Raw genomic sequence first — 16031 nt, 5'->3', positions numbered from 1 at the left:
AGGGTTGAGATTGGTTTTGGGGAGACTGTCAGGAACGGGCTTTTGATCGGGCGCGAAACCTACTTTGTTCAAACAAGTTGTTGACCCTGTAAAAAATTGGTTCTGACATGTGATGCATCGTCCTATGGGGTTGGGTGCGTGTTGTTGCAGGGCAATGCTGAGGGTCAACTACAACCTGTGGCTTATGCCTCTAGGTCACTCTCACAAGCAGAAGGGGGATATGGGATGTTTGAGAAAGAAGCACTCGCATGTGTCTATGGTGTAAAAAAAATGCATCAGTATCTCTTTGGTAGGAAGTTCGAATTAGAGACTGTTTTGGATCGATAATAATAGACACAGGTTCGGGATCTGGATGAATGTTAAATAAGAGACAAGACAAATGAAGTAAAGAATAAAACACCGTTTACTGAGAGAAAAGAAACATAATAATACAGTTTACGAAGAAAAGAGAAGTATGATAAGATGCAACAAAGCTCACGGCCTTCAGCCCATCGGGAACTCCGCAACGATGGCTGGTCTGCAGCCTTGGGGGTCCTGGCACCGGTCGCGAATCACGGTCCAAGGTGAAGTTCAAAGAGCTACGGGACAGTGCTGTACCTTTATACTATCAAATAAACATACTATTGAACAAAACATGGGTGCATGTGGCTTATGGCCAACTCCTAATCTGTAAGGCCCCAGCTGCTCGTCCACAAAGCATGAGATCTCGAGGCGCCGACCGTCTCATAACAAGCTGGTGTGTGTCCCAAGGTCGCTTCTCTCTCCCTCTATAGCAACAACATTCCATGGGGCATGGGACAGAGACACACTGTAAATGACTAAATATCATAATTAACAGTGTGTGATTAACCCCATACAATACAATCCACCCTTGATATTTAGACATTCTAAGTAATATAATCAAGTTGAAGGTGTAATGCATCAGTTACACGTTGAGTATGCACAAGCAACGCCCGCAATCTACACCTAAGAATACATACAAGCAGTAATAACGCGACGATTAAAATGACGATAGGATGTATTAACAGCTTCAAAGCGGCGGATGTTTTGGGGGATCATCTATAAAAGATGTTCCACCAATACAATCCACCCTTGATTGTCTTGTGTACGATCAGTGTTAGCAAACCGCCACCCTATACGGCCATCCCATGCTGTGTTTGAGGATGGAAGTAGCACCGTCACAGATAACGAGATACAGAGACTGGCCAGCACGAGTTGGTAAGTCGTCATTTTGAGCAGAATTCCTGTGGGAGGAAGCATAAGTATATTAATTCAGCCCCGTTTAGTCAATTTACCCTTGTCAACACAGAGAGGAATATCTTGACCAGTCAGGAGCACCCAATAGGTGTCTCCTTCTCCTTTCGCTAAGATTTCCCCTGCTTGTAAAGGTTTCTGGGGGTATTGCACCCACACTTTTTCTCCTTCACAAACTGTGTCCTGAGTCTGATTTTCTTTTTCAATTGTAGGGACACTAACTTTGCCTAACATGTGGCTTATGGGAGTTCTCCCCCCGCAATGGTCGGTGATTCAGATTGTGCACTGCTTGTGGTAAGACCTTTAACCACCCTTGCAATGTGTTAGTGGGAGTTAATATTTTAATCTGTTGCTTAAGTAGTCCATTCATGCGCTCTATTAACCCTGCAGCTTGCGGATAGTAAGATATGTGAAACATCCAATAGATACCGTTGTCTACCACCCACTGTTGCACTGTTTGACCTGTGAAGTGCGACCCATTATCGGACTGTACTTCTGCTGGCTCACCGTAGTACGTGATTAAATTCTCTAGTCCTTTAATCGTACTTTGTTGATTCGCTTTAGTCACTGGATAAGCTATCAAACGTCCAGAATAGGTATCAACAGCAGTGAGCAAATATTGGAACCGTTGTTGTAATGGTAAAGGTCCTACATAATCAACTTGCCATATTTGTGCTGGTTGAGTCCCTCTCTTAATATGGGCACCGGTTTGTCGTTGTAGGGGAAAATGCTTCACCTTTTGACAAATTTCACAGGTGTTTATGATCTGTTTAACACCGTCCGTAGTCAAATGTAATCCCTGCAGGGGTTTTTCCTTCTACTGTTGCTTGTGACCAGACGCAACCTTCAGACTATTGTGATTTGAGTTGCTATCACCAGTGGACCCCTTTTCTGCTTATACCCAATTACAGCTTAGTGATATGTTTGATATCACCAATATGTCTGAGGCTGCTTATACCCAATTACACCTTAGTGATATGTTTGATACCACCAATATGTCTGAGGCTGCTTATACCCAATTATAGCTGAGTGATATGTTTGATACCATCAATATGTCTGAGGCTGCTTATACCCAATTACAGCTTAGTGATATGTTTGATACCACCAATAAGTCTGAGGCTGCTTATACCCAATCGCAGACTTGACGTTTTAAGGCATCCTGCACCCCTATCTGGTTCTGACTTCAGAATTTAGGTGGATAATGAGCTTCCCACAATAAAACACTCAGAGATGCAAAAGACAAGAAATGTTCCTGGAAAAATCAGGTAAGTCCTACTTTATTAAAACCCAGGTGAGCGTTTAAACAAGGTTAAGTTGCTAAAGACAACACAAAACTAATACACACATAATAAAAGTGGTGCGAGCCCCCAAAGTGTGGACCAAGTGAAATACAAGGTCGACGCACTGGCTTGTTGAACCACTTTGAACTAAGGAAAAAAAAAGGTTTATGGGAGGAACGGACACAACAAAATTCTACACAAGTTTAAAATCCTTGTACCCACTCTATCACCCACCCCCTCCTTTACACCTAACTAGCCTAAGCTGACAGTTGGGAGAAGACTCCAGGGTGATACTCAGTTTCCTTTGACGGGTATAGTGGGCCCCACCTTAAATCGGATTTGCTCCAGTTATTCTCGGAGGTTGTATGGGCTCGCAGTTGTGTTTCTTTTTGGCCGGGTGAGTTGTCGGTGTGGACTGGGGTGAATGTTGCCTCCCCCGGTCACCTCGGTCGTCGGTTGTCCAGTCGGTGGGCCTCGGAGCGCGGTCCTGGTGTGCGGCTCGGTTGCTTAGGGCAAGGTTGGGTCCCCCCCTTTTTCTCTTCCTTGGTTTTCGGTCACTGGTTCAGCACACGGATGGAGTCTAGGTCCGCTGGTGGCAGTTGTCTTTGGCCGCTCCGAAGTTCTTTAGCCTGGGTCGTTTTTTTGCGAGGCTGAGTCCCTCTCTCTTCCTTCGAGGTGTCGTCAGGTCCCCTTGTCTGTGCTTTTCAAGTGCTGCCAGCTCTCACTTTTATACCCGGTTCGGTTTCCGGCCCTTTTCGTGCCCAAACTGAATCAGTGTCTCATTGTTTGAGTCGAGGTGGGGATGAGGGGTTAAGGTAAAGCATTGTTTCTTGTGCACCTCGGTGCCTGATAGTCTGGCTAGCTATTGTGTCAGGGTCGGGATGCACCGAGGTGTTGGCCTCTCCTATTGTCTTTATGTACACGGGTAATGGGCTGGTGATGGGCCATTCTCCTTGATTAGATCCAGGTACGCTGTCCTTTACAAAATGGGCCGAGTATTCTCTATTGGTCGAGGGTTTCCCTGCTTCTAGCCCGGCTCGATTCACTGATTGGCTGGCCCAGGATGCACTTTCCCGGGATTGGCTGGCTTCTCAGCCTGCCTGTGGCCCCCGAATTCACCTAGTGTCTGGCCACAGACATATTTCCCAGCCTGCCTTTCTTCCTGCGGCTTGCCTTGGCCAAAGTTCGATTAAAAGGGTGTATGGAATAGACCCATGCTCTGTTTCCTTGTTACCGGGTGCCTTTTTTTTTGTGTAGCACTGGATTTTCGACCCTTACACTCCCCCATCTTGACATCCGGAAATAAACGGAATGTGTCAAAGGATTGTAAGAAAATCCTAGGGTCTGCCAAGTGTCAGCCTTCCCCATTAATTATCCTCAACTATGGGCCCGTTTACTCCCAGGTGCACAAACAACATTCTTACTTTGTACATTAACCCCACTTTCTTGCAGGTAAATTACAAAACAGGTACCTCTTTGTTTTAGTTACATAGAGCTTTCAAACCCCAAATTACACTATGTCGCGTGTTTCTTGCTGTTCTTGCACCATGTTTCAAAACACTACAACACACCAACACACATAGTTACTGCACAGAGAATATCCATGGTATGCGAGTCCATGATGTGCTTCATGCCCGGGATAGTTGACAGGGTTGGTCCATCTCCGGGTGCGCCTTCCCAGGATGTTACGGCAGCCAGAGTGTCCTTCTTTGTTTCTGAAAAAGGGAAGAACAGCTGGAAACAAAGGGCGTTCTTAATGATCAGACGAGGCTGTCTTGCTGCTGTCTCTGGAACATTACGGAATAGTCCTGTGCCCTCTGAGCCTGCTTAGATTTACAAGCGCTGGCTAGAAGGTACAGGACAATAATTAACTGTGCAATAACCAGTGCGTGGGAGGCCATACGGAGCCAAACAGGGATGGCCACCCGGGTACCCCAGTCCCACCATGCTGGTGACTGTATGTTTGCAATCTCGAGGGCTATACTCTTTGTCCTTTGTTGCAGAGTGTAATAATGCTTTTGGCTGAGTTCCACTGCCTTCAACAAGGCAGTGAGTTTCTCAGGGAGTAATGGTATAGGATAACCAAAACGGACGGCATACTTCTGCAGGTTACTCGCGTTGTATTGTACCATGAGGTGAACTGTGGAGGGTTCTGGGATTGGAATGATCCTTTCCTGGGCCACTTGAACTTCCGCCCTGGGTTTAAAGCAAAAACTGCTGTCCGGAATATCACACCACTCACTCGGTCTATACCGGTGGGCAGTCATGGCGACACAATATGTCCCACTACCTACATATGCTATCTGTGGAGGTACATGGCCAGGTGCCATCACCTCCATCCTGCAATTTATAGGTTCTGCCCCAGCAGTGCTAAACCCACACTGTGGCCTCCCGAAGGCGTTCAAGTGCTGGGGACACAAGATGACCTGTGCTCCCCAGCTACGGCAACCAGCTAAGTCTGTCCCTGTCATTGCGCGTTCCCACACAATGACATAGGGTTGGACCGTTGCGAAACGGTCGTGCACCCCCCCTCGAATGACTCCTATGTTTTCCACACGGTACAGGGGTGCTGGTTTGGCGGATGGCCCCATGACTGGCATCCGCATGGCTATACCCATGATGGTGTGGTTAGATTTCCCGCAGTCAACCGGGACAGGGTAGGCCTCGGACGCTAACCGGAGTTGACAGGGGCTGAGGGCGCTGCTATAGGGGTGTAGTGACTCCAGGTGCCTGTTACTGACCCAGGAGGGGACCCGACCTTGCCTAAGGTCCTCCAAGTTACTCCGTCCCTCTCCCAGCAACCAGGCCCCGTAGCGTACACACACCTCATTCTGCGCAGCTAGATCGGAGGCCAGACGGTCCTCCCTGATCAGGGCATTTATGGTTCGGGCATGATTCTCTATCTGGGTAATGACTTCTTTAAGGTGTACAGTCATAGCTACCCCCTCATGCAGTGAGGAACCCAATACGTGGTTCTCCTTGCCAAGGATGCTGCGCAGCTGTGATTTTAACCCGTTAATCTGTCGGGCCAGCTGGACATCATCCAGGCTGTTCATGACAGAGGCCCCAGTGTTGATCCCCGTAAAAACGTCGTTCATGACCCCTGCGTTGCCTGCCTCGTTCGGTGATGTCTTCCTGCCGATACAAGTCTGCTACATTGATGTCCCCAAAGTCCAGCTCGTAAAAGCTCCTGAACATTTCTTTGAGTAGAGCTTGATACAATACCTCGGTTTCTCTGGGGCAGAAAGCAGGTAGGTGAACGTCTGTCAGGTTTAGAATTACTGAAGCAACTGCATAATGTACTCCCTGGTATACTAACTTATCTGTCGGTACTAACACTAACCCATTCCCAGGTCCCCTAGTGGTGGGCGGACATCCATAACTGTCAATGGGCTTGGGCGTGGGCAGGGGTTTCTTCACCTGAGCCAGCAGCTCGGTGGCGTTGACTGGTACCCGGAAGCGAGGGAGCACACAGCCTTCCCTGCTGCGATGCCATTCTATCCCCTTCCCCGAGTCCTTCCACCATCGGGCAAAAGCAATTGACAGCCCAGCTGGGCATATTCGGGCTGAGCCCCATAAGCAGGTATAGATCCCCTGATCATAGGCCCACCATTTCTCCCAACACAAAGTGACCCCCCTCGGTGACCCCGTGATCGTTCGGTAGGTGTCATTGCTCAGACATTCCCAGTCTGCGCTGCTGTCCTTGACGTCCGCGCTCAGTTTCCTGAGCCACCACCAGCGTCCCAAAGGTATGTCCCCAACACACGTTAAACACACTCTCCATCCCTCTGTCACCCTAACCCGGGACGTGGCCATCTCGATTTCGGGCCTCCCCATAGGTAAAACTCTTGTGGCTTGAATACCAGGTGGAATTCGAACCCAACCACCCAGGCCATCTCCCCTTGTGGAAGTAGGTGGCCTGGCCTTCTGCCTCCATGATGCCTTCTCCCGTGGTCACGATTGGCGCCCTGCCCCCGGGGCACCTGTATGTCAAAGAAATCTCGATGTCGAGTTTCTGCCCGGTGCAGGTCCCCAGGTAGGTAAATAACATCACGACGGTCCGGAGCATCTTCTGGAACACAAGATTGAACACAGTCTTGCCTGAGACTTCTTCAGGCTCGACTGGAGTAACATCACAAAATAAAAACACCATCACCTCACTTTAAAATCTCCCTAAACTATATACAGAACACCGGGCTATATACAATGCCACCCGTCTCCGGGTGGCCAGGTCAGTCTTTGATACTGACTTGGCTTTGTTGGCCATCTTGCTGACCTTGGCCCAGGAGCCGGACTGCCCCCTTTTGTAGGGCTTGCAGGAGGACTTCTTTTAAATGTCCTGCTTCCATTTCTGTGAGGCCTTCGGTGTCTGGGATCTTTCCCGGGTCTTTCGGTGGTGTCCCTTTTACCGCACAGAGTCTGCCACTCTTGTGCTTCTTTTCTCGTTTGACTCTGGGACGGGCGGGAAGGTATACAGGGGACCAAGGCATCCTAGGCTGCCTCACTCTGGAACTACGCCTAACCAGGGGCGCCGAGTCCCATGTTACGGGCTGCACCCCTTGGTCCTCCCACTGGTCTATCCCTTCCTCTACCTGCCCTGTCGTTATACTGCACAGGACTCCCTTCTCCTGTGCTAAGTCCCTTTCCTGCCCATCAGGCTGTGCCACTTCACTCTGGTGTGTGATGGTCTTACTGTGGCAGCGGACTATTCCGGGTTGTGGGGCTTCGGGGCCGGGGTTGACCTCTGTTACAGCCTCCACATCCACTGGATGTCTCCCGTGGGGTTTCTTTACTTGTGGGAGCCTTCCTTTTTCCTGCCCTAGTAGGGTCGAACCGCTCTATACCTCGTTCCCCTGCTCTGAGACCCAGGAATTGTACTTCCTTTAACCCTATCTGGGCCTTCTTGGGGTTGACCTTAAAACCCCTCTCCTTAAGCACAGCCAACAGTTCCGCCAGAAGGGGACCATGCTCTTTACTGTTGTCAGTAAAAAGGAGCAAGTCATCCGCATACTGCACCAACTGTTGCGGCTGGCTGAAGCTCTTCAAACAGTTCACCATACACTGGTGGAAGATGCTTGGACTGTTGTGAAATCCCTGAGGGAGACAGCTCCAAGTATATTGCTGTTCCTTGAAGGTGAACGCAAACTTATACTGGTCTTCTCTCCTTACAGGGATAGACCAGAAGCTGTTGGAGATATCGACCACTGAAAAGGTAGTGGCAGACGCAGGGATTTCCCTGATCAGGTCTGCCAATGCTGCTACTGTGGGAGCACAAGCCGGGATGTTTTTATTGAGCACCCGATAGTCCACAGTGGCTCTCCACGAGTTGTCCGGTTTCCTAACCGGCCACAGGGGAGAGTTCACATGGGTGGTTATGGGTCCCAACACACCCTGCTCCACCAGCGAGCTCAGTGCTACCTCCAAATCGGCTTCCGCCTCCTTTGGGAAGCTGTACTGCCTTTGAGGATGGGACATGAGATCCCCATCTACCCGGACTTCGACTCCGGTGACTCTCCCACAATCTTGTACTTGTGGGTGGCAAATGCTGCGAGACTGGCTCGCACATAGGCCCTGTACTCGGCCGGGGTGTTGCTAACCAGAAGCTCCAAATCGCAACCCCCTTTCAGCTTCACAGTACATAGGGTCCCTTTGTCCTGCACTTTCTCAGGACAATAATCATGACTTCGTTATTCTCTCCCGGATCTACTGTTCCCCATAAACAGTGATTTTGTAAATTCACCAGAATCTGTTGGGCTTTTACGAAATCTGCCCCGAGTATCCCCTTGTTAGCCTGCTCCCATTGCATTAGGACGCACTTCCACTTGGTTGTAAGTGCTCCCAACTTGAGGGTCAATGGAATTGAGAAGTACCCTGCCCTCTCGTATCCTGTGAAGCCGACCAGCTCGTAGGGTACACCGTTAGACAGGGGTGAGGAGGCCGGGTCCTCTGTGTAGACAAGGGTGCTTGAAGCCCCTGTGTCCAACAGGTAATTACCCTGACTCCCCTCCACCTCCATCTTTACCCACGGTCTTCCCCACGAGTCGTAGTCCAGCGGACACAGGTAGGCAGGCTTGGTGGGGCCTAATCACAGCTTCTGCTGTAGGGGAGTTGTTGGGATCTCCCTGCCTGCAGCGACGTTGACCCGGCCGGAACTTGCCAGCAGCTGCCTGAGGGTTTCCACCGCAGTCTCGAATGCTGCGGTGGCCCCGGGTGTGGTGTATGTAGCACACAAATCACTGACTCCACACGGTCTGGTGTAAATCTAACTGCTGTGACCTTCGTCCTTTATTGTTCAGCTCCAGAGTGCCTCTCAGGTGTGGTGGTCAGCTTTTTATAGTGCCTGTTGCAGGCACTTCCAGGTTTCCCACCACAGCGCCCTCTGTGGTGTAGCATTGTGCTTACATTACATTTAAGGTACCAGGACGATACACACATCAATACATAACACCGGGTTTCTCGCCGCCTGGGTTCCCCTCCAGGGGTGTTTTCACTTCCTTGGTGCGGTACGGGTTGGTCCGGCAGTTGTTGCGGAAATGGCCCGGCTTGCCGAATCCGTAACATACCCCCCCTCTTATCGGAAGGATATCCCCCTTCCTGATGCCACTTTCTCTTGGGAGTTTGGTTGGGTTGCACCATGTGCACCCGACCCTTTATGGGTTTTTCAGGCTTCTCCTCCTCCTCCATCCGCCGTGTGGCGGTCAGTCTGCCTATCATGATGTCCTCGGTGAGGTTGGGGTCAGCGGGGATAAACCAGAGGTCTCCCCTTTCCTTTACACTGGGCAGGCTGTTCGCGATTATGGTGCGAAACTAGGCCTCCCTCTGCTCTACCGTGAGATTAGCCCTGTCGAGCAGTCCCCCGCAGGCTACGCTATACACCAGCCACAGCCTGTCCACATAGATCTGTGGGGCCTCTCCAGTTAGCTGACGGGTCTTTGCTATCCTTTCGAAAGGGCTTCCCTCGTTCCACCCCATAGCTTCCAGGATGGCCCTTTTCAGAGCCTCCAAGGTACAGTGTCCCCCTCGAAAAACAGGGGGAAGGGCCTGATAGATTCTTCCATCTATTGAGAATAGGAGCACTTTAACTGCTTCTGCATTATTGTAGGCATTGAGATCTACTGCCTGCGCTACTTCCAGGAAATGGGCGTACAGGTCTCCTTGCCTAGTCAGCTTGGGGATGTGCGATACCATAGCCTTTAGGGCTTGCACCCCATGTGGGATAATAAACTCGCTGTTGAGCGGTCCCTGGGGTTGTGCACCCTGTGGGGGGCTGTACTTTCTGTGCACAGCCGGGCACATCGGTCCCGCTGCTGATGTTACTACTGGCTCCCCTTGTTCTTCAGCCGTGATCAAACTGACAGACTCGACCCTTTCTACGGGTGTCCTATACCCATTTGGCTGGGTCGGCTCCACCTGGCCAGCCCCATGCCCTTTTGGCTGGACCGACTCTCCCTGGCTAGCCCCATACCCTGTGAGCTTCTTGGACTGCACCCTCTGTTCCTCCCTGAAGCCTGCTAGACACACTACGGGCGCCTCGGGAGGTGGTCGACTGGCTTCTGCCGTCGGATCCTCCTCCACTCCCCATTCATTGGCAGCCCCCCTGGGCCACACTGTCCCCTTTACCTGGGACAGAGCCTGGAGGAGGGATTGGATCCGTTTCTGGCAGGGCGCATGATCTGCCTTCTCACGGCTGATTTACGTGTTGACTTTATAGGCAACACACAAATCCTCTAGCTGGCCCTGCAATTCCTGTACTTGCTTTGCATAGGTTATACTTTGTTCTCTATGTTTCTGCTCCGCAGCCCGAGACACTGTAACCTGACTTGAGGATGTTTCCAGTAGAGTGGACAGGGGAGAACCAGTTGATGTGGTATATTTGGACTTTCAGAAGGCTTTCGACAAGGTCCCACACAAGAGATTAATGTGCAAAGTTAAAGCACATGGGATTGGAGGGTAGTGTGCTGACATGGATTGAGAACTGGTTGGCAGACAGGAAGCAAAGAGTGGGAGTAAATGGGTACTTTTCAGAATGGCAGGCAGTGACTAGTGGGGTACCGCAAGGTTCTGTGCTGGGGCCCCAGCTGTTTACATTGTACATTAATGATTTAGACGAGGGGATTAAATGTAGTATCTCCAAATTTGCGGATGACACTAAGTTGGGTGGCAGTGTGAGCTGCGAGGAGGATGCTATGAGGCTGCAGAGTGACTTGGATAGGTTAGGTGAATGGGCAAATGCATGGCAGATGAAGTATAATGTGGATAAATATGAGGTTATCCACTTTGGTGGTAAAAACAGAGAGACAGACTATTATCTGAATGGTGACAGATTAGGAAAAGGGAAGGTGCAACGAGACCTGGGTGTCATGGTACATCAGTCATTGAAGGTTGGCATGCAGGTACAGCAGGCGGTTAAGAAAGCAAATGGCATGTTGGCCTTCACAGCGAGGGGATTTGAGTACAGGGGCAGGGAGGTGTTGCTACAGTTGTACAGGGCCTTGGTGAGGCCACACCTGGAGTATTGTGTACAGTTTTGGTCTCCTATCTTGAGGAAGAACATTCTTGCTATTGAGGGAGTGCAGCGAAGATTCACAAGACTGATTCCCGGGATGGTGGGACTGACCTATCAAGAAAGACTGGATCAACTTGGCTTGTATTCACTGGAGTTCAGAAGAGTGAGAGGGGACCTCATAGAAACGTTTAAAATTCTGACGGGTTTGGACAGGTTGGATGCAGGAAGAATGTTCCCAATGTTGGGGAAGTCCAGAACCAGGGGTCACAGTCTAAGGATAAGGGGTAAGCCATTTAGGACCGAGATGAGGAGAAACTTCTTCACCCAGAGAGTGGTGAACCTGTGGAATTCTCTACCACAGAAAGTAGTTGAGGCCAGTTCACTAAATATATTCAAAAGGGAGTTAGATGAAGTCCTTACTACTCGGGGGATCAAGGGGTATGGCGTGAAAGCAGGAAGGGGGTACTGAAGTTTCATGTTCAGCCATGAACTCATTGAATGGCGGTGCAGGCTAGAAGGGCTGAATGGCCTGCTCCTGCACCTATTTTCTATGTTTCTATGTTTCTATGACTCTGCAGGTACTCCTGGTGGTTACGGAAAGTCTCCTCCAACTGTGCTCTCCTGTTCCTTTCTGCTATCAGCTCCTCTGTGACCTGGGTGCCCGCTGCACTGCTGGCTGCTGAGGTTATCAGTGCTTCTTTGAGTTCATCCTGTAACCTCCCCACCTGGAGGTCTAGCTCTCTAACCTGCCTTGTCAAGCAGATTAGCCAGATCGCCTTCTCTATATTCTTTCTATAGGTTGGACCCGCAGTCCACTGGGCCGCCGCGTCTGCCGGTCGCAGTGCCCTAGTCAGGCTCTGAACCAAGCCTTAGAAAAATTAACTTTAGAAAACACATAATCTTTAATTCTTTCCTCCATTTTGGAATGTTCCAGGATCACCTTCTCTGAGATGGTCAGCTCATTCTCCCACTGAGCTCCTGGCTGGCTCGCCATTAGTTGTAGGGGTTTTTCCTTCTACTGTTGCTTGTGACCAGGTCAAATCACCTTCAGACTATGGTGATTTGAGTTGCTATCACCAGTGGACCTCTTTTCTGCTTATACCCAATTACAGCTTAGTGATATGTTTGATACCACTAATATGTCTGAGGCTGCTTATACCCAATCGCAGCCTTGACGTTTTGAGACATCCTGCACGCCTATCTGGTTCTGACCTCAGAATTTAGGTGGATAATGAGCTTCCCACAATAAAACACTCAGAGATGCAAAAGACAAGAAATGTTCCTGGAAAAGTCAGGTAAGTCCTACTTTATTAAAACCCAGGTGAGCGTTTAAACAAGGTTAAGTTGCTAAAGACAACACAAAACTAATACACACATAATAAAAGTGGTGCGAGCCCCCAAAGTGTGGACCAAGTGAAATACAAGGTCGACGCACTGGCTTGTTGAACCACTTTGAACTAAGGAAAAAAAAAAGTTTATGGGAGGAACGGACACAACAAAATTCTACACAAGTTTAAAATCCTTATACCCACTCTATCACCCACCCCCTCCTTTACACCTAACGAGCCTAAGCTGACAGTTGGGAGAAGACTCCAGGGTGATACTCACAGTTTCCTTTGACGGGTATAGTGGGTCCCACCTTAAATCGGATTTGCCCCGGTTATCCTCGGAGGTTGTATGGGCTCGCAGTTGTGTTTCTTTTCAGCCGGGTGAGTTGTCGGTGTGGACTGGGGTGAATGTTGCCTCCCCCGGCCACCTCGGTCGTTGGTTGTCCAGTCGGTGGGCCTCGGAGCGCGGTCCTGGTGTGCGGCTCGGTTGCTTAGGGCAAGGTTGGGTCCCCCCCTTTTTCTCTTCCTTGGTTTTCGGTCGCTGGGTCAGCACACGGGTGGAGTCTAGGTCCGCTGGTGGCAGTTGTCTTTGGCCACTCCGAAGTTCTTTAGCCTGGGTCGTTTTTTTGCGAGGCTGAGTCCCTCTCTCTTCCTTCGAGGTGTCGTCAGGTCCCCTTGTCTGTGTTCTTCAAGTGCTGCCAGCTCTCACTTTTATACCCGGTTCGGTTCCGGCCCTTTTCGCGCCCAAACTGAATCAGTGTCTCATTGTTTGAGTCGAGGTGAGGATGAGGTGTTAAGGTAAAGCATTGTTTCTTGTGCACCTCGGTGCCTGATAGTCTGGCTGGCTATTGTGTCGGGATGCACCGAGGTGTTGGCCTCTCCTATTGTTTTTATGTACACGGGTAATGGGCTGGTGATGGGCCATTCTCCTTGATTAGATCCAGGTACGCTGTCCTTTACAAAATGGGCCGAGTATTCCCTATGGTTGAGGATTTCCCTGCTTCTGGCCCGGTTCGATTCACTGATTGGCTGGCCCAGGATGCACCTTCCCAGGATTTGCTGGCTTCTCAGCCTGCCTGTGGCCCCCGAATTAACATAGTGTCTGGCCACAGACATATTTCCCAGCCTGCCTTTCTTCCTGCGGCTTGCCTTGGCCAAAGTTCGATTAAAAGGGTGTATGAAATGGACCCATGCTCTGTTTCCTTGTTACCGGGTGCCTTTTTTTTTGTGTAGCACTGGATTTTCGACCCTTACACCCCCTATTCCGTGCCCATTGTATCGCACCCTGAATGCCAGAATATCCAGATTTGTTGTGGGCCCACTTGCCTATGCCATATTCTTCCTCTTCAGCCTCTTTGACAGCCCGTACCCGGGCTGTATTATCAACGGTGTCATTATATTCAGAGGTCTTTGAAGTGTTTTTCATGTGAGCATCCACATGATATACAGTTATTTTCATCTTCTGGGCTTTGGGCCAGATTTGTTCCCATAGGTGCTTTCCCCACAAGTCTTTCCCAGTTATTTGCCAGTTATGTTCATGCCAGTTTCGCATCCAGCTCGCCATGCCATTGGCTACTGCCCATGAGTCAGTATTTATGTGTACTTGTTGCTGTTCCTCTTCTAACGCAAGGACTACAGCTGTTAGTTCTGCTAGCTGGCTGGAGCCTCCCACGCCCTCATCATGCACAATTGTCTGGGTTTTTGGATTGAAGGCAGCGGCTCGCCATCACCGAAGGCCATTTCGCCAGACCACTGAGCCCTCTGTGAACCAGGCATGGCTATGTTCTTCAGGTGTTAACTGTTCAAAAGACATGCTCCAGGAGATTGGTGACTCCTGGGTTAAACTGACAGGCGACTGCGTAAGTTCACTCTCAGCTGTTTGTGGGTATTCAGCCACGTGCTCATGTAGCCGGGTGATTCCTTCTTTCCCTTTACTTGCTCTGTCTGCGATATACCATTTCCAGCGCACTATGGAGGTTTGCTGCGCTCGTCCGACCTTGTGTGTCTCATTTTCTGAGAGAACCCAGGATAATATGGGTAGGTCTGGTCTTAAACTGACTTTGTCGTCCCCTGTCTGTCCTTCTGTTTCTGTTAGGGCCCAATAACATGCTAATAATTGTTTCTCAAATGGAGTGTAATGAGTAGCAGCATCTGTCAATTTTCCAGACCAGAACCCTAACGGTATACGAGTGCCATGTTGAACCTGCCACAAACTCCATACTGCAGTATCATTGGTAACGGATACCTGTTGCTCAAAAGGCTGCCCAGGCACTCGCGGGGTTAGGGGTAAAGCTTGAGCTACGGCTTCTTTGGCTGCATCAAAGGCCACCTGTTGTTCCTTTCCCCACTCGAAGTGGGTCTTTTTTCGTGTTACGGCATACAGCGGTTTTAATAACATCGTGAGGTGATGTATGTGTCTCCTCCAGTAACCCAATAGTCCCAAGAACCGTTGTGTCTCAGTTTTATTCGTGGGGGTGGCCATTTCTTGAATTTTATTCTTCAGAGGCTCGGGTATGATGTGCTCACCCCAAGACCATTGGATCCCCAGAAACTGGACAGTCTGACTAGGGCCCTGCACCTTCTTCGGATTTATCTCCCAGCCCCTGTCTCGCATGTGTTGGACTAAAGTAGCTAGGGCTTCTGACACCACTGCCTCAGTGGGACCCTTTATTAGTACATCATCGATGTAGTGTGCCAGTGAGACAGTAGGAGCCAACGTGCTCATGTCCAGGTCCCGGGCCACCAATCCGTGGCATAGGGTAGGGCTATGTAGGTAACCTTGAGGTAGGCGTTTAAATGTGTATTGCCTCTCTTCCCTAGTGAATGCAAACTGGTCCTGGGATTCTTCCACTATTGGAATGGAGAAAAAGGCATTGGCCAGGTTGATTTTACCGCATACCACTCCGCACCCTCTTCAGACAGCCACTCTGTTATAGTTACTACATCTGGGACAGCGGTTGCCAGGGGAGAGGCAAATTTGTTCAGTTGTCGGTAGTCCACAGTCATCCTCCAACTTTTGATGGGTTTCTGCACAGGCCAAACAGGGCTATTGTAGGGGAACACCACATGTCTAATGATAACCGCCTCCAAAAGCCCTTGTATGGTTTCCCCTATTTTTTTGTGTCCCCCAGGTAATCGGTACTGTTTCATAGTCACTATACGTGATGGCCGTGGTATATTACCACTGGTTCCCTCTTTGCTTCCCCTGTAATCACAGTGATCGCCCATATCCCGAATGAGAATCGCCCGAACGAGGTGTTGTGTGTGGTTCTCTTTAAAAGGTCCGTCCCAATAATATGTTCCTTTACTGCTGATATTAACCCAGTGCGGAGGCCCATTTCCCAACGCCATTCTGATAGTTGTTTGGACAGCAGGCGTTTCTGCCCCTCCGAACCCATTAATCAGCATACCTGTGTGTTTCCTCGGATTTCCATGGATAATAGTAACTTCTGCCCCTGTGTCTAGTAAAGCCACATCTCTTTGTATGTTCCCCCCCCCACCTCCCGCCAACGTATCGTAATCGGAATGTGTGGCCTCAGATTCCCGGGAGCTTGGGTTGGTGTGGTTCTAACGGGGAGTACTCCCGGATCCCGGCCACCTCTAGTCGAGGGGATTACTAGCCTCCCACAGCTCTTCTACGTTGGGGTATAGGCTAGCGGGAGG

General features: G+C 50.0%; 1 pseudogene; it reads right to left on the bottom strand.

The window, feature by feature from the left end:
- Window positions 1–9341: 9341 nt before the first annotated feature.
- LOC139278128 (uncharacterized) lies at window positions 9342–15706 on the bottom strand (annotated as a pseudogene).
- Between the last annotated feature and the right edge of the window lie 325 nt (window positions 15707–16031).

Source organism: Pristiophorus japonicus, chromosome 13, assembly GCF_044704955.1.
Source record: "Pristiophorus japonicus isolate sPriJap1 chromosome 13, sPriJap1.hap1, whole genome shotgun sequence".
Classification (NCBI taxonomy): domain Eukaryota; kingdom Metazoa; phylum Chordata; class Chondrichthyes; family Pristiophoridae; genus Pristiophorus; species Pristiophorus japonicus.
This window is presented reverse-complemented; position numbering and strand designations above follow the sequence as displayed.